Source organism: Microtus pennsylvanicus, chromosome 3, assembly GCF_037038515.1.
Source record: "Microtus pennsylvanicus isolate mMicPen1 chromosome 3, mMicPen1.hap1, whole genome shotgun sequence".
NCBI classification, from domain to species: domain Eukaryota; kingdom Metazoa; phylum Chordata; class Mammalia; order Rodentia; family Cricetidae; genus Microtus; species Microtus pennsylvanicus.
In genome coordinates this window covers 35,118,326-35,140,452 of record NC_134581.1, presented here as the reverse complement: position 1 = coordinate 35,140,452, position 22,127 = coordinate 35,118,326, and the positions used below count along the sequence as shown (strand labels likewise).

Below are 22,127 nucleotides of genomic sequence, written 5' to 3'. Positions count from 1 at the left end.
CTGCAACATGCTTTGTTCTCTCAGACTGGTTTCACTCCTGTTAGCGGCTTTCCTTAGCAGGTATCCCATGACTCTGGCATCTCTAACATCCAAGGCAATCCAGGCTTCAACTTCACGGCTTCATGTAACGATCTCGCTAAGCCTCCCCCAGGGACACCACTGATACAAGCCTGGGCTCAGCAGCTTTCATTAGTCTGGGTGGCAAATTCCATAGCCCTTTTCTTCTGTCCTTAACTTCAGAGCCAACATGGTTGAAGCTGCCAGTTTCTGCTGCTTACTGGGGCTGGAACATGGCCTCCTTGTTAAATTACATCTTTACCAATTTTTTTGTTTTTGATGGTTAGATCAGGCTAGCCTCAAACTCAGAGATCCATCAGCCTCTGCCTTCCAAGTACTGGGATTAAAGCTGTGCCCCACCACACCCAGCTCTAAGCTTTTCTTTATTCCTTTTCACAGGTTGGAAACTTAGTTGAGTGGGGTCTTACCCTGAGTTTACCACTTCCTTTATTCCATTTCTTGCTCAGCTTCTTCCTTTTCAACACAAATATATTCTTTAGAGTTACCACTAACAACCACACAACAGAGTCTCTACTAGGCTGTTTTGAAATTTCTTCTGCTGATGGTATTAATCCAAAACTCTTCACTTTAGCCTCAGGTAGACTTTTTTGGATAAGGGCAAAAAGCAACCATATCCTTCACCAAAATATCACAAGTTGGTCTCTAGGCTACGTACTAACATTCTTCTCCTCTGAAACCTCCTTAGCCAGGCCCCCACAGTTGAGATCACACTCAGCACCACCGTCTTCCATGCTCTTACTAGTCTGGCCCATTAGGCAGTGCTTAAAGCATCCTACTGCTTTCCATATTACCCCAAACAAAAACATGGTCAGGCCCATCTCAGCAATACCCCAGCCCCAGGTACCAACTTCTGAGTTAGGGTTTTTATTTCTTCTCTGTGAAGAGACACCATGATTGCGGCAATTCTTATAAAGGAAAACTAACTGAGGTGGCTCCCTTACAGGTCAGTGCTTCAGTCCATTATCATTATGGTGGGACACGGAAGCCTGCGGGTAGGCATGGTACTGGAGAAGTAGTTGAGAGTCCTACATCTTGCAGGCAACAGGAAATGTTCTCATGTTGCACTAAGGGAAGTTTAAGCAAAATACTTCAAAACCTGCCCCCACAGTGACACACTTCCTCCAACAAGGCCACACCTCCTAATAGTGCCACTCCCTATGGGTGCCATTCTTTTTCAAACCACCACACCCCTCCTGACTGATTTTTGTGGTACTGTGCATGCCACCAAAGGAGACCAACCCAGATCCAAACCCTGTGACTTATAATTATGACCTGCCTGCATGCCACACTGGTAAGGTAGAGGCACAAAAGTTGTGGAAGTAACCAACCACTATCTGATTGGATTTTAAGGCCTACTCCATGAGATTGAACCCATGCCTGACACTGCATGGGTAGCCAAAAACCTGAGATTAGATAGACCATGGACCTAGGGGAAAACTAAATCCTATTGTACTGCTAAGGAACATCGCAAAAAATAACTCCGTATCACATTCTTCTATACCCACAGATCAGCATCTTGTTCAACCATCATCAGAGAAGCTTCCTCTTATAGGAAATGGGAACAAATACAAACACTCACAAGGACAATGTGCAGAGAGTGAGAGACTTTGAAGCACTCAGTCCTAAATGGGATGTCTCCATCAAACCCCTCCTCTCAGGTCCCAGGGAACTATGGGTAAGAGAAGAAAGACAGAACATAAGAGCCAGAGGTGATGGTTGACACCAAGGACACAGTGCACCAGATATAACAGGACTGGTGTACAGTGTACTCACAGAGACTATGACAACACATAGGGTCTGCACAGGTTCAACAGGACTGGTGTATAGTGTACTCACAGAGACTATGACAGCACATAGGGTCCGCACAGGTTCAACAGGACTGGTGTACAGTGTACTCACAGAGACTATGACAGCACCTAGGGTCTGCACAGGTTCAACAGGACTGGTGTATAGTGTACTCACAGAGACTATGACAGCACCTAGGGTCTGCACAGGTTCAACAGGACTGGTGTACAGTGTACTCACAGAGACTATGACAACACATAGGGTCTGCACAGGTTCAACAGGACTGGTGTATAGTGTACTCAGAGAGACTATGACAACACATAGGGTCTGCACAGGTTCAACAGGACTGGTGTACAGTGTACTCACAGAGACTATGACAGCACATAGGGTCTGCACAGGTTCAACAGGACTGGTGTACAGTGTACTCACAGAGACTATGACAGCACATAGGGTCTGCACAGGTTCAACAGGACTGGTGTACAGTGTACTCACAGAGACTATGACAACACATAGGGTCTGCACAGGTTCAACAGGACTGGTGTACAGTGTACTCACAGAGACTATGACAGCACATAGGGTCTGCACAGGTTCAACAGGACTGGTGTACAGTGTACTCACAGAGACTATGACAACACATAGGGTCCGCACAGGTTCAACAGGACTGGTGCACAGTGTACTCACAAAGACTATGACAGCACATAGGGTCTGCACAGGTTCAAGCCAGACAGGGTCCCGGTGCTGGGAGGAAAAGTAGACATGAGCTCCTATCCCTAACCAAGAAGCCATCTCCAACTGATAACTTCTTGCAAAGAAAAATTTAGCTTTCTCCAGTGGAGTCTTATTTGGTATATAACCACATTTCAGGGTAGGACCCTTGTCCAATGGTAGATGACCAACACAAAACAAACTCCATGAAGTCTGGAGGTGTGTTTGTTTCATAATGCTTTGTTTGGGGATTTTAAAAGATTATTATTGTATTTTGTGTACACATTTTGCCTGCTTGTATATCTGTCTACCACGTATGTGCCTTGTGCCTGTGGAGGCCAGTAAGAGGGTATCTGATCCCCTGAAAGTGGCGTTACAGATGATTGTGAACTACCATATGGGTGCTGGGAATTGAACTTGGGTCCTCTGGAAGAACAACCAGTGCTCTTAACCACAGAGGCATCTCTCCAGCATCCTGTTTGGGCATTTTTTTATATTACAATTTTTTGCTTGTATATTATGGTTTCCAATTTTGTATTTTCATGGGTTTTGTGTTTATGTGTCTCTGTGTGCATGTATTTCTTGCATTTTTTTTTGTTTGTTTGGTTTGGTTTGGTTTTTTGGACAGGTGTGGAGGTGGCAAGGATCTGGGATAAAAGGGGTGGGGGCATGATCAGAATATATTGCATGAAAAAAAGTTTTTCAATTTAAAAAAGTAAATTAAAAATAAAAAGACAGGGATAGCGCTGTGTACCCAGAACTGTGAGGTGAAGAGATGAGTATCTTAGGGCCTTCTATCCAGCAGGCCCTACCCAGTTGTTGAGCTCCAGTGGGAGACCTTGTCTCACAAAATGAGGTGGAAAAGACGTTCACAAGAGCTACATTCAGCATTCTTACCCATCTGCCCAGCACTAAGCTCAAACTCAGTCAAAGCAAACAGTCCTCATGGTCAGTGCAGCAAAGGAGAAAGCAACACCTAAAGATTATGTTTCCCGCGATTCTTATCCTGTGTAGCATAGCTGGCAGCGCACAGCCACAGTGTCCTCCAGCTTCAGGAACTAATGGTGTAGAGCATTGGTTCTCACCCTTCCTAACACCGTGACCCTTCAATACGGGAACCCCCAACCGTAAAATTATTTCATTGCTACTTCATAACTGTAACACTGCTACTGTCAGGAATCGTAATGTAAACATCTGATATGCAATCCCAAGAAGATCGCTACCCCCAGGTTGAGAACTGCTGGCGTAGATGAAAACTGCTGATTTTAACATTTGGCAACTGGAAAATTCCTCTATTCACAGCTGTCGGGGGGCTGGTTACTGAACTAAGTCAACCCCAGAGCCAATATCATAGACAAGAATACAGCTCTGCCTAGGCTGTAGGCTCTAAGATAAACAACACAGCAATGGTGACCCTCGTACACGATAACATCATCCTCGTCCTGATAACATCATAAAGGTAGCCTTTCATGAAGTGACTGGAATAGTAGCTAATTAAAAAAGTGAAAAAAGTGCAGTTACCAATTACAAATGCATGTCGTATTGTATTTTAACATAAAACGCATAAACACACTTGATCAGTCAGCCCCTTATTAAAGCCTTTTCTTGGAATCTGCTCTTTCCTATGGACATTCTATTTGGAAGATTGCAATCTACAATTGGTTTGTTATAGTATCTGCTTTGTGGCGTTTGCGGTGCTAGAAATCCATCCCAGGCCCTGCACATGTTAGGTAAGCGCTCTGCCAAGGAGCTGCAGTCACAACGCTTCGGTTTCTCTAAAGCACACTGAGAGTTAAAGGTGGGTGAACGAGACAATCCGGTTACAAAGTCCTGGCTTCTTGCTTCCTGTTTTCTAGTCTTATAGTTGTCAGCTGTTTGGACAATTTTTAAATCATTCCGAATAATTCAGTTTGGTTTTCACAGGAACTTTTCTGTTTTCACCTCCACATTTACATTTATCCTGGTTAAATCAATTTAAATTGCACAATTATAATAACCTGTTTAGCTTGAACAAGTCTAGCAATCAACACGGCTGATTCTTGATAAGCTTGCTGCTCAGCATGTGGGAACAGTTTCATGGGCGGCTGGGGAGCCATCAGCATTGGTACCTGGGCCTTTTCAGAGACAATGGGGAGCACCCGCTACCTGAGAACAAGCTAAGCAGAGGAACCAAAGTAGCTAGCTATTATGGACTGAGTGATCCGTCCTCACAAAAATCATACACAGCAGGAAATCCACCGTGCTGGGTGCTGCCAGTCACTTCTGGGCTTGGTGGCACACACCTGTAATCCCAGCACACAGGAGATAGAGGCCGAAGAATCAGGAGTTCCAGCCAGCCTGGGCTATCTGAGATACTATAACCAAACCAAGTATATACTCCCAAGTTCAAAGGGTAAGGATTTTGTGTTACAGCTTTTCCAGAACAGTATGTTCTGGAAGACTATTTCAAGCAGCACACATTAGAAAGTGTTGAGTTCTGTCAGCGGGAAATGCAATGGGAGATGACGTTCTCCTAAATTGGAGCATTTTCACCAGGCTTAGTACTTACTAAGTGCCAAGCAGCATGTTTTCCGGGGGACACCAGGGGAACCATTCATTTTGAGAACAAAACTTCTCCTCTAAAATATCTGCAAAAATATAAAATTTTTGACGAACTTCAAATATGAGTGGGATGTAGTATGAGATTTTGAAACATCCTTATCTGATGGGTAGTAGCCAACCTGTTTTGAATGAGAAGTCACGTAAACAGATACTCGGAACTGCTAGCGTGTCTTTCACTTCTTATCTGTGGGCTGTAAGTGCTGTGTTCATTTACTGGTGCTAATGACAAATGCCAGAATGATCTGTGAGTGTTAATGTATCCGCAACCAACCCATCTTCACCTTAGGAGCTAAAATAACACCTTAAAAGTGACTTCTCCATCACCGTGACAGAATTCCCGACAACAGCAGCCAGAGCGGAAGCAAAGTTCTGGCTCACAGTGTGAGATTACAGTCTACCTTGGCAAGGAAGGTCTGGAAGCAGGAGTGGGAGGAGCTGCAGTCAGGAAGCAGAGAGGTGAGCACTCCTGTCCCACTTCCGTGTTTTCCAACATCCCAGGCCCCACCCATGGCTAAGGATGCCTACGTTTCAGGGTGAGTCTTCCCTCTGTTAAACATCCTTGGAAATTTCATAATTCGGAACCACATTGGCTTGACAGCCATGATTCACCATCACGCATATGTTCAAACCCTTAACTTCAGTGGGGCTGTAATTGGAGCTAGGAAATAATTAAAAAATGAGACCGTCATGCTGGGGCCCTAATGCTGCTGGATTAGTGCGCGCATAAGAGTCCATACGTGATGTGGGAGTGACTTCTTTCTAATCTGTTGTTTTCATTGGTTAATTAATAAAGAAACTGCCTGGCCCTCTGATAGGACAGAAAATTAGGTAGGCGGAGTAAACAGAACAGAATGCTGGGAGAAAGAAGTTGAGTCAGTCAGTCGCCATGATTCTCCTGCTCCAGACAGACGCAGGTTAAGATCTTTCCTGGTAAGCCAGCTTGTGGTGCTACACAAAATATTAGAAATGGGATAGATCAATATGTAAGAGCTAGCCAATAAGAGGTTAAAACTAACGGGCCAAGCAGTGTTTAAAAGAATACAGTTTCCGTGTAATTATTACGGGTAAAGCTAGCCAGGTGGCGGGACGCAGCCTGCTGCAGTTCCTTCAACACATACGTGAGTGTCCTCCAAAGAGCCCACTTTATCTTGATGAACACAGAAAGTGTTCTCTGCAAGCTGCTGAGATAACCTGCCACAGAACCGGACCTTCCAGTCTCTGATGAAGGACTTCTAGCTTCCAGAAAACAGTTGTGTTGTTAAGACTCTCCAAGCTAAAATTTTTCTTGTGGCCCAAACTGACTGATACACTATCCATTTTCCCTAAATACTTAGTACTATGCTTTTGGATCTGAGGAACTTTAGCAGCAACGTTCATTTGGGTTCAAACAAGCCCACTACTATTTCTGAGAAACTGGCTTCAAAATAGAGCCTAACCAAATGGATTCTAAGTGATAGCTCATTTCAATGTTATTTCAGGTACAGATTGAAACTTATTTACAAGTTTGATTCTAATAGTGAATTATGAAACAATTATGTGTTATTAAGTCAGTTTCTCACTAAATAGTAATATAGTCTCAGGTGGTCTTCTACAGATTAGATAGTTTTCTTCTTACATCTTTTAAAAAGAACCTCATGGGATTACTGCAACTATAGACAGCCTTAGTAGCTAGCAGAATACTTTAAGAGACTTTGTATTAATCTACTGAATGCTGGGCCTACTGGACTTTAATCACAGTGCTAACAGCAAAGCAAAATAAAGTAATATTCATCACTGGTACATTTTATGCCAAAGAGCCCTTAACTACATCAAGGAGACCTTAGTGAAAACAAGCTTCATGGAGTTATTTCTCAAGTTCTCCTCCCAACTGTGGTTTCATCACGGCACTAAGCAAACTCTTCGCTGAGCACTGTCCCCACGCATGCACAGACTTGCATCATACCTGTGTGTCATGAGCCCAAGTCACAGTAATCGAAGGGAACCAAGTTACCCCAGGCAGTGCCATGACCTCTCATAAAACCTCTCTTCCTTGTAGTTTAGACACATTACCAGAAAGAGGGTGGGTATTTCCTTAAGAAATTAGTTTAAATGGGGAGTGGGCCTCTAATTTGGGTAGGTGGAGATAAATACAAAAGAAGAAGGGAGGAGGGTAAAATAACAGTAAAGATGTCTGAAAAAGTCTTAAGGAACCATACTATTAACTAGCTACCTAAAAATACCTATAATACATGTAAGTCATCGTATAAATATACATATATAGTTCAAATGAAAATTTCCCATCTAGACTACCAATGTATCCCCCCAAGGGCAAAAGACCATTAACAACCTCCCGCAGCACCAACAATGAGAAGCCCCTTTTAGAGTTGTTGGTCACAGTTGTTTAAAAGACTCCCAAACATTACAGGCTAGTGCTGTTGCCCTCACTACCCCCAGAGATGGAAGGTAAATCCTCATTGCTGAAGACACCATGCTCATCAGACACAGGGCCAGAGGCCCCTGAGCTGAGATTGACTTGAAAGCCTCCCCTTCCCCCCAAGGATTAGCTTTCGTGGCACGAGAAGGCCACAAGTTTCCAAAGGAGGGAAGCAATCAACAGTCCTTCCCAGCCATGATACCTATGAACCACAACAACAGCATGGCATGAGAACCTTAAGGCTGTAACACGCGTGCCTTGGCAGTAACCAACAACTCTTTAATTGAACTAAAGACCTGTCTGTCATAAGCCACGCTTTGGAGGTGACTTCTGCTATGACCCAACTTCTGAAGGAATTCATACATTCCAGGGTAGGGGCGTGTGGATTAGAAACATTAGGTAAGAGAAACAGATATGAAAGAAACAGAGACATAGGATAGTACCAGGAGGGCAACTTAGTTGATACTGAATACTGAATCCACCTCGTTTATTCTCCACACACTTATATATTTCACTCCGAAAGGGGGAGGGAGGCAACAGACTTCGTTAACATGGTATAAGGAATAGACGTGAATTCTCCGATCTTTGGTCCAGGTGAAGCAGATTCAGCTTTATACCCAAAATACTAATTAGGTCAGAATCTCTCACCACACATGTTGTCAACAACTCTGAGAGAGCAAAATTAAGTTCAAACTCTCTGACCTCCAGCCAAGGAGAAACAGGCTCACATTTCTGTGGGCCCTCACACCTGCTCAACAGGAGGGAAACCAAGCCTGTTCCTGGAAACCTAGCAAACTACCCAGAGCTAGTGAAGCCGTGGATCTTGGAGAAGAGCAAGCCCTAAACCAGCGTAACCCCTAAATCCACTCTAAGCATTTGCTGTTACACCCACAGATACGTGCAGACCTCACCCCTCATCAAGGAAACTTCTCTTTGCAACAGAGAAAACCACAACCAATCAAAACGCAGAGCTGTGGGTCTCAACCCCAACTGATATATCTACAAAACAGCTCCTGCACCTGAGGCTCAGGGGACATTGTGGATGGGGGAGTAGAAAGGTTATAAGAGGCAGAGGGTCAGGAAGGTTGCTATGAGATTGTGTCTTCCGGTAGTTTCAGGAGCCACACCCATAGAGTCTCACCAGCATGACTGTCTAAGCAGGACCTGAACAAGGGCAACAGCAGGTGAGCTGAAGTGAATGGGGAAAGCTCACAAGACCTCATCCTACACAAAGAACTCCAGGCAACTAAGAAATGTCGAGAAAGGGAGAAACAGTTTTCCCCAGGTACAAGCACGTCAGTTGGCTATCTAACCCCAAAGGGTCAGCACTAAAAACGTACATACACAGACTCAAGAATCATGGGTTAAACCAGTCTCTATAAATTCTCTTTAAATTCTCTATAAATTCCCGGTTTCTATTACTCAGTTATAGCAACAGACAATGGACTATCTTCTACATTCCTTGTTTACTACATTTTTTTTGAAAAAATTATTTATTTATTATGTATACAGTGTTCTGTCTGCATGTATGCCTACAGGCCAGAAGAGGGTGCCAGATCTCCTTACAGGTGGTGGTGAGCCACCATGTGGTTGCTGGGAATTGAACTCAGGCCCTCTGGAAGAGCAGGCTCTTAACCGTTGAGCCATCTCTCCAGGCCTACATTTTGTTTTTCAACCGTGAAAATGCATTAGATTTTGTCGAATATCTTTTCTGCATTTATTAATATGAGATTTTTTTTCTCTTTTAGCCTATTGAGGTGATAGAATATGTTAATTGGCAGTCAAATATTGAACCTGACCTGCATACTTGGAATTAATTCCACTGGGTTATAGTGAAGTATACTGATTTCTGTAGCTTACCTTAATATGCAGTACAAAAATGATGTGCATAGAGGAATGTATGAGTTTATAATAAGATAGGAAAAGAATACATTTATATGGGCTGTAAAAGCACAGACAAATATAAAAATGAAAATGATTTGAATTGAAGTGATTTTTTTGCTGTGGGTAATATTTCTTTTCTCTTTCTCTCTTTTTATTTTTTGTCTACTGAATTAAGTTAAGCATTTTTAACATTGTTGAAACTTCTTTGACATATCAACAATAAATAATTCCTCACATTAAAAAGTTCCTTATATAATTCCCTAAAAATATGTTGCTGTTTTAAACTCTATTTCTGTTTTTTAGCATAAAGGTCAAAATTCCATCCAATAAAACTGTTCTCACTAGTATCAGAAATACTTCTCTGAATCATGCTGATTTTTTTATATAATTGACTTTAGGAAAATGTAGTTAAATACATAATTCTACCTTCACCTTCTCAATGTTCTAACTTTTGTGGCATACTAAGCATTATAGGGAGAATGGGGGACATTGAACTTTTAGGTTAGAGCCTGCCATTTACCACATTTGTCTAGTACAGCTCATATTTGTTTATTACTCATTTAATAGCAAAAGAGAATGATTAACAATTTATTTAAATTTTCATATATGCATCAAAATATAGCACCGCGATGACCTTCAACAAATCCTAAAGTTTCAGTGTCTGAATGGGCTACAACACAGTACACATAGCCAGTCGTAGCAGAATTCTGGGCAGATGTGGAAGGGTCATCCAGAGAAAACATTTGTTTCTTGGGATTCTTTGTAGATAAGACCAGTTCTATCTATTGGATCTCTAATATTTGGAAGTCTATTGTGATCTTAAAATAACAAGAAGACCTCCCCACCACAAAACCAAATCAAAAGCTTGCAAAGACCAGGAGAAAAACATGATGAGTACTAATTGCTACAGTTTACCTTTATAGGCAATTTTACATTTTCTTTTCTTTTTTTTAAAACAATCTTTTTGCATTTTTACATACCAATCCCAGTTCCCTCTCCCTCTCCTCCTTCTGATTCCCCCCACTAATCCGACCCCCCATCCACACCTCAGAGAAGATAAGGCTTCCCATGGGGAGTCAACAAAGTCTGACATATCACTTTGAGGCAGGACCAAGTCCCCCCCCCCCCCCATATCTAGGCTACTGCATGAAACAATCCCACACCAGTTAGGATTTAAAGGGGTATTTATTTTGGGGGGTAAACTCACAAAGCACCAACCGTTAGGAAAGGAGTCTAGTCGCAGGAGCAGGAGTCGCAACCAAGCCCCAGACCAAGAGCGTGGGCAGAGGCTTGCCGCTCTTTTTTAAAGATAAATAGACCACGCCCCAGTGGGCTGGTACTTCAGAGGCTATTGGCTGAAGGAGTGGAGGGTCCTCCCATAGCATAGGCTGAGCAAGGTATCCCTCCAAAGTTAATGGTTTCAAAAAAAGTCAGTTCAAGTACTAGGGATAAGTACTGATCCCACTGCCAGTGGCCCCACAGACTGCCCCAGCCACACAACTGTCACCCACATTCAAAGGTCCTAGTTTGGGCCTTTGCAGGGTCCTCTACTGTTAGTCTGGAGTCACTGAGCTCCCACTAGCTCAGGTCAGCTATTTCTGCGGGTATTCCCATCATGGTCTTGACCTTTTGTTCATATTATTGCTCCTCCCTCTCTTCAACTGGACTCTGGGAACTCAGCCCAATGCTAGCTGTGGATCTCTGCATCTGCTTCCATCAGTTGCTGGATGAAGGTTCTATGGTGGCAATTAAGGTAGTTACCAATCTGATTACAGGGCAAGGCCAGTTCAGGCACCCTCTCCACTATTGCTTAGGGTCTTAGCTGGAGTCATCCTTGTGGATTCCTGGGAATTTCCCCAGTGGCAGGTTTCTTGCTGGCCCCATAATGGTTTCCTCAATCAAAATACCTCTTTCCTTGCTCTCCTTCTCTGTCCTTGCCACATCTCTGCCATCCTGTTCCCTCATGTTCTCCTCTCTCCTTTCCTTCCTCCCTTCCCCTCTCCTCCTGCCCCCTGTCATGTTCCCAATTTTCTCAGTGTTCTTGTCTATTTCCCCTTCCCAGGGGATCCATGTAGGTTTCTCCTTGTTACCTAGCTTCTCTGGAGTCATGGACTATAGGCTGGTTATCCTTTGCTTTACATCTAATATCCACTTATGAGTGAGTACATACCCTGTTTGTCTTTCTGGGTCTGGGTTACCTCACTCAGGATGTTTTTTTCTAGTTTCATCCGTTTGCTTACAAATTTGAAGATGCCAATGTTTTGGGTTTGTTTGTTTGTTTGTTTGTTTTTTCCTGCCGAATAGTCCATTGTGTAAATGGACCATATTTTCTTTATTCTTTGGCTGACAGGCATTGAGGTTGTTTCCGGATCCTGGGCATTACAAATAATCCTGCTATGAACACAGTTAACAAATGTCCTTGAGGTATGAGTGTGCTTCTGTTGGGTATATGCCCACAAGTGGTATTGCTAGGTCTTGAGGTAGATAGATTTCCAGTTTTCTGAGAAACCACCATACTGTTTTCAAAAATCTGTACAAGTTTGCACTCCTACCAGCAAAGGAAGAGTGTTCTCCTTTCTCCACACCCTCTCCAGCATAAGCTATCATTGGTGTTTTTGAGCTTAGTCATGCTGACAGGTGTAAGGAAGTACCTCATCATTTCGATTTGCATTTCACTGATGGCTAAGGATGTTGAACAAGTCATTAAATGTTTTTTTTGGCCGTTTGAGATTCTTCTGTTACAAAGTCTCTGGTTAGATCTGAACCCCATTTTTAAATTGAATTATTTGGTCTTCTAATGTATAGTTTCTTGAGTTTGTTTTATATTTTGGAGATCAGTCCTCTATCTGATGTGGGTTGGCAACAATCTTTTCCCATTCAGTTGGCTGTTATTTTGTCTTATTGACTGTATCTTTTGCCTTACAGAAGCTTCTCAGTTTCAGGAAGTCTCATTTATTACTTGTTGCTCTCAGTGTCTATACTACTGGTGTTATATTTAGGAAGTGGTCTCCTGTGCCCATGTGTTCAAGGTACTTCCCACTTTCTCTTCTATGAGGTCCAGTGTGTTGGATTTGTGTTGAGTTCATTGATTCATTTGTACTTCAGTTTTATGCATGGGGATAGGTGGTATCAACAAAATAAAACTGGTAATCTTTTCAAAAGCAATCTACAGATTCAGTGCAATACCCATCAAAATCCCAACACAGTTATTCAGACCTTGAAAGAACAATACTCAACTTCATATGGAAAAAACAAAAAACCCAGGATAGCCAAAACAATCCTGTATGATAAAGAAACTTCTGCAGGCATCACAATCCCTGACTTCAGACTCTACTATAGAGCTACAGTAATAAAAACAATTTGGTATTGGCATAAAACCAGACAGGAGGACCAATGGAATCGAATGGAAGACCCTGATATCAATCCACACACCTAAGAATACCTGATTTTTGAGAAAGAAGCTAAAACTATACAATGGAAAAAAGAAAGCATCTTCAACAAATGGTGCCAGCATAACTGGATGTCAAAATGAAGAAGAATGCAAATAGATCCATATCTATCCCCATGTAGCATGTTCATGTTTTTTAATTACTGAGATATATATTTTGTAGAGCATAGTTTGCTCTTTGCATGAGTATAATGAATATATATATTTTATGCTGTTAAATTGTATGTGTTTACACACACATGTATATTTACACACACTCAAACACACACAACGCTGATTTACAGACACCCAAATGGATAATTTTTTCTGATGTCTCTTGCTTATGCTTCACATGCAGAATCCAAAATAACTTCCTTTAAACATACAAAGGAGAAAGGAAATAGAAATACCTGAACTTTGGGCTATTAACTAGTGGCACATCCTTCCTGGTAACTACTTAGATTTTAGAATGATTAAAGAAAGCTAGAATTTTCTACATTTGGGTTGTTCTTTTACTGAAAACCCCCTGAAAAGCACTTTTTTTAAGGAAAAAAAAGATGATGTTTTTCTACAATGTTCTTAATAAACAAAGCTCAAAAGCAAACATCTACGCCTAGAAATTTCTAAAAGATATTATTTTGGTTTTTCAGAATCAGTTATTTTTGGCATTATTGGAGAGACTGGTATTTTAAATAAATAACCAGTAGAGTTTGGAGCTCAGAGGCAAAGCAGCTTCAGAAAAAGGGTGGGGGGAGGAATAGGATGCATAGAGAGAGAGAGATTTATTTCAAGAAAACAATTCATGCAAAATAGGAGGCAGGCTCGCCCAAATCTGTAGGGTAGTTCAGTCAAATGCCACAGTTAAAGGGCAATCACTTGGCAGGATTCTTCCTTCACGGAGTTCAGAAATTTTCTCTTGAAGCCATCAGTTGATGGATGAGGTCCATCACATAGAAGAACACACTTTATCCTAAGAATACTAATTTAAACATTTACTTTCTTACTTTAAAAACTACTTTGACAAGGGAGCAACTGCTGAGGGAATAAGCTGGAGCCCGAGATCTCTGCAGGTGCAGGCTTGAGTCAGGGACCTCTGAGGGAGTAGATCTGAATCAGAGACCTCTTTGGGACCAGGCCCAAGCAGAGACCTCCATGGGAGCAGTCCTAAGCCAGGGACCTCCTTCGCGAGAGTGGGCCCAGAAAGGATCATCTACAGGCCTGAACCAGCGACCTCTGCTGGAGCAGGCCTGGGGTAAGGAACCCCGCTGGAGGAGGTACAGGGAAGCAACTGCTGAGGGAATAGGCTGGAGCCTGAGACCTCTGCAGGTCTAGGCGCGAGTCTGGGACCTCCGAGGGAGTAGGCCTGAGCCAACACCTCCTCTGGAGCAGGCCTGAAGAAGCAAACTCCACAAGACCAGGTTCAAGGGAACGACTGCCTAGGAAGCAGGCCCAAGTCAGAGGACCAGGCATGAATTGAATCAGTGACTTCTGAGTAGAAAGCCTGAACCAGGAACCTCTGCCAGAGCAGTCCCAAGGCAGCAACCACAGCAGAAACAGCCCCAAGTAAGCAACCTCTGTGGGAACAGGCCCAAACGACCCCCAGTATCTCAGAGTAATACCTGGGAATACTGAATGACCTCCAGAAACATGGAGTGACCAACGGGTAACTGGAACCATGGCCCTCACTGCATCATGAGAAGCAACCAACTGAGCGTTGGATCCTCTAACACCTGGAAGAGTGATCACCAGAGTCACAGATAGCCCCAACTACACCAATCAGAAAAATAAAATAAAATTGGTAGACAAAGTAAGAACACATGCAACACCATAAACAGCAACACAACACCAATAAAAACTCATGGCAAGTTTTGACATGCAAGACTTGAACAACCAAATATAGATGAAGTCGAAGAAATTGACCTAAAAATAACCTTAAGAGAATACTTGAGGCCCTTAAAGAGGAAATGAATCATTCCCTCAAAGAAATCGAGGAAAAGATGAATAAAAAATTGGAAGAAACCAACAAATCCCTTAAAGAAAACCACAAAAAAGCAGTCAAACATAGACTTGAAAACTGAAACAGAGACAATAGAGAAAGCACAAACCGAGGGGATTATAGAAAGAAAAATTATGAGAAAATGATCAGAAACCACAAATGGAAGTACAAACAGCAGAATACAAGAGATGGAAGAGAGAATGTCAAATGCTGAAGACACAATAGAGAAAATAGACTCATCAGTCAAAGAAAACATTAAATCAAGCAAAAGCTTAACACAAAACATCCAGGAAATATGGGACACCATGAAAAGACCAAACCTAAGAATAATAAGTATAGAAGAAGGAGAAGTCCAACTCAAAAGCACAAAAAATATATTTAACAAAATCATAGAAAAAAACTTTCCCAACCTAAAGTAAGAGATGCCTTTAAAGATACAAGAAGCTGGCTCTCTGCTCCTCCCTGTTCTGGAGACAGCCGCTTCTTTTCGTGCATTGCCAGCCTCGTTCCAGAGACACGATGGTGAAAGTCGGAGTGAACGGATTTGGCCGTATTGGACGCCTGGTTACCAGGGCTGCCTTCACTTCTGGCAAAGTGGACGTTGTTGCCATCAATGACCCTTTCATCGACCTCAACTACATGGTCTACATGTTCCAGTATGACTCCACCCATGGCAAGTTCAAAGGCACAGTTAAGGCTGAGAATGGGAAGCTTGTCATCAACGGGAAGGCCATCACCATCTTCCAGGAGCGAGATCCCGCCAACATCAAATGGGGGGATGCCGGCGCCGAGTATGTTGTGGAGTCTACCGGTGTCTTCACCACCATGGAGAAGGCTGGGGCCCACTTGAAGGGTGGGGCCAAGAGGGTCATCATCTCCGCCCCTTCTGCCGATGCCCCCATGTTTGTGATGGGTGTGAACCATGACAAGTATGACAATTCCCTCAAGATTGTCAGCAACGCTTCCTGCACCACCAACTGCTTAGCCCCCTTGGCCAAGGTCATCCATGACAACTTTGGCATTGTGGAAGGACTCATGACAACAGTCCATGCCATCACGGCCACCCAGAAGACTGTGGATGGCCCCTCTGGGAAGCTGTAGCGAGATGGCCGTGGTGCTGCCCAGAACATCATCCCTGCGTCCACTGGCGCTGCCAAGGCTGTGGGAAAAGTCATCCCAGAGCTGAACGGGAAGCTCACGGGCATGGCCTTCCGCGTTCCTACCCCCAATGTGTCTGTCGTGGATCTGACATGCCGCCTGGAGAAAGCTGCCAAGTATGATGACATCAAGAAGGTGGTGAAGCAGGCATCCGAGGGCCCACTAAAGGGCATCCTGGGCTACACTGAGGACCAGGTTGTCTCCTGTGACTTTAACAGTGACTCCCACTCTTCCACCTTCGATGCTGGGGCTGGCATTGCTCTCAATGACAACTTTGTAAAGCTCATTTCCTGGTACGACAATGAATTCGGCTACAGCAACAGAGTGGTGGACCTCATGGCCTACATGGCCTCCAAGGAGTAAGAAGCCCGCCCTGGACCACCCATCCCAGCAAGGACACAGCAAGAGAGAGGTCCTCGGCTGCTGAGCAGTCCCTGTCCTAACCCTTAACACTGAGCATCTCCCTCACAGTTTCCATCCCAGACCCCCAGAATAGCAAGAGGGGGCTTAGGGAGCCCTACTCTCTTGAATACCATCAATAAAGTTCATTGCACCCCTAAAAAAAAAGATACAAGAAGCTTACAGAACACCAAATAGATTGGATAAAAAAAAAAGTTCCCTCACCACATAATAATCAAAACACTAAACATACAGAATAAATAAAGAATATTAAGAGCTGCAAAGGAACAATGCCAAGTAACATATAAAGGCAGACCTATCAGAATTACACCTGACTTCTCAATGGAAACAATGAAAGGTCCTGCTCAAACATTATGCAGACATTAAGAGACCACAGATGCCAGCCCAGACTACTATACCCAGAAAAACTTTCAAGCACCATAGAAGGACAAAACAAGATAATCCATGACAGAGCCAGATTCAACCAATACCTAGTCACAAACCCAGTCCTACACAAAGTACTAGAAGAAAAACTCCAACCCAAAGAATTTGGCTACATCAATAAAAACACAGAAAATAGATGATCTTACAGCAGCAAATCTTAAGGGGAAAACATACACAATAACATCACCAACAACAAAAACTAAAATAACAGGAGCTGGCAATCACTGGTCATTAGTATCCCTTAATATAAATGGACTCAACACCTATACAAAGACACAGGCTAACAGACTGGGTATAAAAACAGAATCCATCCTTCTGCTGTATACAAGAAACACACCTCAACCTCAAAGACAGACATTGCCCCAGAGTAAAGGGTTGGGAAAATTTTTTTCAGTCAAATAGACCTAAGAAACAAACTGGTGTAGCTATCCTAATATCTAACAAAATAGTCTTCAAACTAAATCAATCAAAAGAGACAAAGAAGGACATTTCATATTAGTCACAGGAAAAGTCTATCAAGAGGAAATCTCAGTACTGAACATTGGTGTCCCAAATACAAGGGCGCCCTCATATGTAAAAGAAACACTTCTAAAGCTTAAATCATACATTAAACCCACACACACTAATAGTCAGAGACACCAACACCCCACTCTCACCACTGGACAGGTCTGTCAGACAGAAAATTAACAGAGAAATAAGGCAACTAACAGAAAGGCATTACTAAGAAAGAGAGTTACAGGACTGGAGAGATGTCTCAGTGGTTAAGACCACTGACTGCTCTTCTGGAGGTCCTGAGTTCAGTTCCCAGCAACCACATGGTGGCTCACAACCATTTGTATTGAGATCTGGCGCCCTCTTCTGGCCTACAGGCATACATGCAGGCAGAATGTTGCATACTAAATAAATAAATCTTAGAAAGAAAGAAAGAAAGAAAGAAAGAAAGAAAGAAAGAAAGAAAGAAAGAAAGAGAGTTACAGACCAATCTCACTCATCACTCATGAACATTGATGCAAAATTACTCAATAAAATACTGGCAAATTGAATCCAAGAGCACATCAGAAAAATCATCCACCATAATCAAGTCAGCTTCATCCCAGAGATGCAGAAATGGTTTAACATACAATAATCTGTCAATGTAATCCACCATACAATCAAGCTAAAAAATAAAAAAAACACATGATCATCTCATTAGATGCCAAAAAAGCTTTTGACAAAATACAACATCCCTTCATGATAAAGGTCTTGGGAGAGAGCAGGGATACAAGGATCATACCTAATCATAATAAAGGCAATATACAGCAAGCCAACAGCCAACATCAAACTAAATGGAGAGAAACCCACAGCAATTCCACTGAAATCAGGAACAAGACAAGGTTGTCCACTTTCTCAATATCTATTTAATATAATTCTTGAGGTCCTAGCTAGAGCAATAAGACAACAAAAGGACATCAAGGGTTGTACAAATCAGAAAAGAAGTCAAACTCTCACTGTTTGCTGATGATACGATAGTTTACATAAGTGACCCCAAAAATTCTACCAAGTAACATCTACAACTCATAAACACTTTCAGTAATGTTGCAGGATACAAGATTAACTCAAAAAAATCAGTAGCCCCCCTGTACACAGATGATAAAAGGATTGTGAATAAAATCAGAGAATCAACACCCTTCACAATAGCCACAAATAGTATAAAATATCTCGGAGTAACTCTAACCAAACAAGTGGAAGACCTATATGACAAGATCTTTAAATCTTTGAAGAAAGAGATGGAAGAAGACACCAGAAAATGGAAAGATCTCCCATGTTCTTAAGTAGGTAGAATTAACATAGTAAAAATGGTAATCTTACCAAAAGCAATCTACAGATTCAATGCAATGACCAGCAAAATTCTTCACAGACCTCAAAAGAACGGTACTCAACTTCATATGAAAAAGCAAAAAACCCAGGATAGCCCAAACAATCCTGTAGAGTAAAGGAATTTCTGGAGGCATCACAATCCCTGTCTTCAAACTCTACAGTAATGAAAACAGTACAGAAACTACAGTACTGAAAACAGCCTGGTATTGGCATAAAAATAGACAGGAGGACCAATGGAACAGAATCAAAGACCCAGATATTAATCCACACCTGATTAATGAACACCTGATTTTTGACAAAAAACAAAAAATATAAAATGGAAAAGGAAAGCATATTTAACAAATGGTGCTGGCATAATTGAATATCAACATGTAGAAGAATGAAAATAGACCCATATCTATCACCATGCACAAAAATCAAGTCCAGATGGATCTAAGACCTCAACATAAGGCCAACCACACTGAACCTCATAAAAGAGAAGGCGGGAGTACACTTGAATGCATTGGCACAGGAGACCACTCCCTAAATATAACCCCAGCAGCACAGACAGTGAGAGAAACAATTAATAAAGGGGACCTCCTGAAACTGAGAAGCTTCTGTAAAGCAACAGTCATGGTCAACAAGTCAAATGGCAGCCTACAGAATGGGAAAAGATATTCACTAACACCACATCAGACAGAGGTCTGATCTCCAAAATATACAAAGAACTCAAGAAATTGGTCATCAATAGAACAAATAATCCAGTAAAAAAAAGGGGGGGGGGGGTAACAGAGAACTCTCAATAGAGGAATCTAAAATGCCTGAAAAACACTTACAGAAATGCTCAACATTCTTAGCCATCAGAGAAATGCAAATCAAAACAAGTCTGCGATTCCATTTGACACCTGTAAAAATGGCCAAGATAAAAAACACTGATGACAACTTATGCTGGAGAGGATGTGGGGTGAAGGGAACACTCCTGCATTGCTGGTGGGAGTGCAAACTGGTACAGCCCCTTTGTATATCAGTATGGTGATTTCTCATAAAATTAGAAAACAACTTTCCTCAAGACCCAGCAATACCAGTTTGGGGTATATATCCAAAGAATGCTCAATTGTACCACAAGGACATGATCTCAACTACATTCATAGCAGCATTGTTTGTCATAGCCAGAACCTGGACACAACCTAAATGCCCCTTGACCGAAGAATGGATAAGGAAAATATAGTACATTTACACAATGGAGTACTACACAGCAGCAAAAAAATAACGACATCTTGAGATTTGCAGGCAAATGGATGGATCTAGAAAGCATCATATTGAGTGAGGTAACCCAGACCCAGAAAGACAAACACCATAGGTACTCACTTGTAAGTGACTTTTAGACATAAAGCAAAGAATACCAGGCTACAATTCACAATCTCAGAGAACCTAGACCACAATTGAGGACCCTAAGAGAGACAGACATGGATCTAATCTACATAGGAAGTAGAAAAAGACAAGATCTCCTGAGTAAATTGGGAGCATGGGGACCATGGCAGAGGGTTGAAAGGGTTGAGGGGAGAGGCAGGGAGGGGAGCAGAGAAAAATGTAGAGCTCGATCAAATCAATTAAAAAAAAGCTTTAAAAAGAAAAAATACTTTGAGCAACTATATGGATTGTGGTATAGGAAAGTAGATACATAAAAGCAACAAGCAAAAATGGAAGAAGCATTGTCTAGGCCTGGGGAAGAACCGATGACCCCTGAACATACTGAGAAGGAAGGAGGAGTGTGGTCAAGAGCACTGGGAGAAAGGATGGATTTAGGGAGAAGACTGTGCAGGATGAGATGAAGAGGAACACCTAAAATCTTCTCTCAGTGAGACATGAGCTGTTTGTTGGAGGGGAGGTCCGGGCCTGCCACAGGGTTAAGGGTGGGGTGATGCTTGGGAAATACTGAGGGAATATTGGGGAGGAATAGCATTCTGAATAAACTACAGTATTTCAAGAAATGCTGATAGTGTGTCCTAGCTACTTTTCCTGCCAATGTATTAAATAGCAGGACCAAAAACAAGTTGGTAGAGGAAAGGGTTTATTTGGCTTACAGGTTCTGGCCCATTGTCAAGGGAAATCAAGGCAGAAACTAAAGCAGAGACCATGGAGAAATGCAGATACTGGCTTGCTTCCGTGGCTTGCTCAGTCTGGGTTTTTGTTTGTTTGCCCACTTGTTTGTTTTTTATACAGGACCACTTTCCCAGGGGCGGTATTACCTAAGCGAACTGGACCCTCCACATCAATCATTAATCAAGAAGACATGCCCACAGACATGCCCAAGAGGCTAATCCAATGAAGGGAATTCCTACATGGTGGTTCCCTCTTTCCAGTGATGCTGCTTTGTGTCAAGTTAACAAAAACGGAAAAAAGAAAAGAAATATTGAGCCCAAGCCAGTCCCCCACCACACACTTTAATTTCTCAGTCCATTCTCTTGTACCCCCTTCCACACACCTTGATCTCTCAGTCAGATCTCTAGCACCAATCCCCTTCCCCACGCACACACCTTGATCTCTAAAAAGCCATGGAATTATACTAGCTGGAATCTGAATCCCACGAAGCAGCTCACTGACCCACTGCCGGGCCCTCGAGGGAATGTACTCAAACTTCCATAGCCTCCTCCCTGATGAAGAAGAAATAACACCATATGGTAGAAAGTGTCTGGAGATAGAGGCGGACTCCTCAGCCTGTGGTGGGACACTTGGTGATGTTCAGAGTGTTAATTTGGTTGTCATAGCCATAAAGGAGAACTAAAGTGCCCCCTACAACGCAGTCAGCTCCCCTGGAAGAACTAGCTCACCCTCCCAGCACCTGAGTCATTTTAAGCTCCCAGTAAATGTTGACTTCTGGCTGTATGTTAATCAGGGGAAGCAAATGGAACAGAAATTTTCTTTTAAGTCTCAACATCTGAAGGCTTTGTGCTGGGAAATGTATAAAATGCTTTACTGTTTGACAAAGACTAAAGTGTAATCTGGAGACAAAAAGGGGAAGAATCTCTATTTAGAAGTTCTTACAAAGCCGAAACACGAATAAATAAAAAATAATAACTGAAGTTGGCCTGCTAAGTACCCAGCAAAGCTTGGAGGTGGGGACAAAATTGAGGTTTGTTGTTTGTTGGAGACAGGGCTTCCTCACCTTGTAGGTCTGACTACTTACCGTGTAGTCTATATTTGTCTCAGATCCACAGAGATCCACCTGCCTCTGCCTCCTGAGTGCTGGGATCAAAGGCGTGCACCACCACGCCTGGCAGAATTTAGTCCTAAAGTACCATACGCTACAATTCAGCTTTGGAGGGAAAACTTCAGTATTTATATTGATAGTTGTTTTTCTGTATTTCCCTGATACATTTTAGAACTAGAGGAGTAAGCCA

At 42.5% G+C, this 22,127-nt stretch overlaps 1 pseudogene; it reads left to right on the top strand.

The window, feature by feature from the left end:
• Positions 1 to 15,356: 15,356 nt before the first annotated feature.
• LOC142845757 (glyceraldehyde-3-phosphate dehydrogenase pseudogene) lies at positions 15,357 to 16,565 on the top strand (annotated as a pseudogene).
• The last annotated feature ends 5,562 nt before the right edge of the window (positions 16,566 to 22,127 follow it).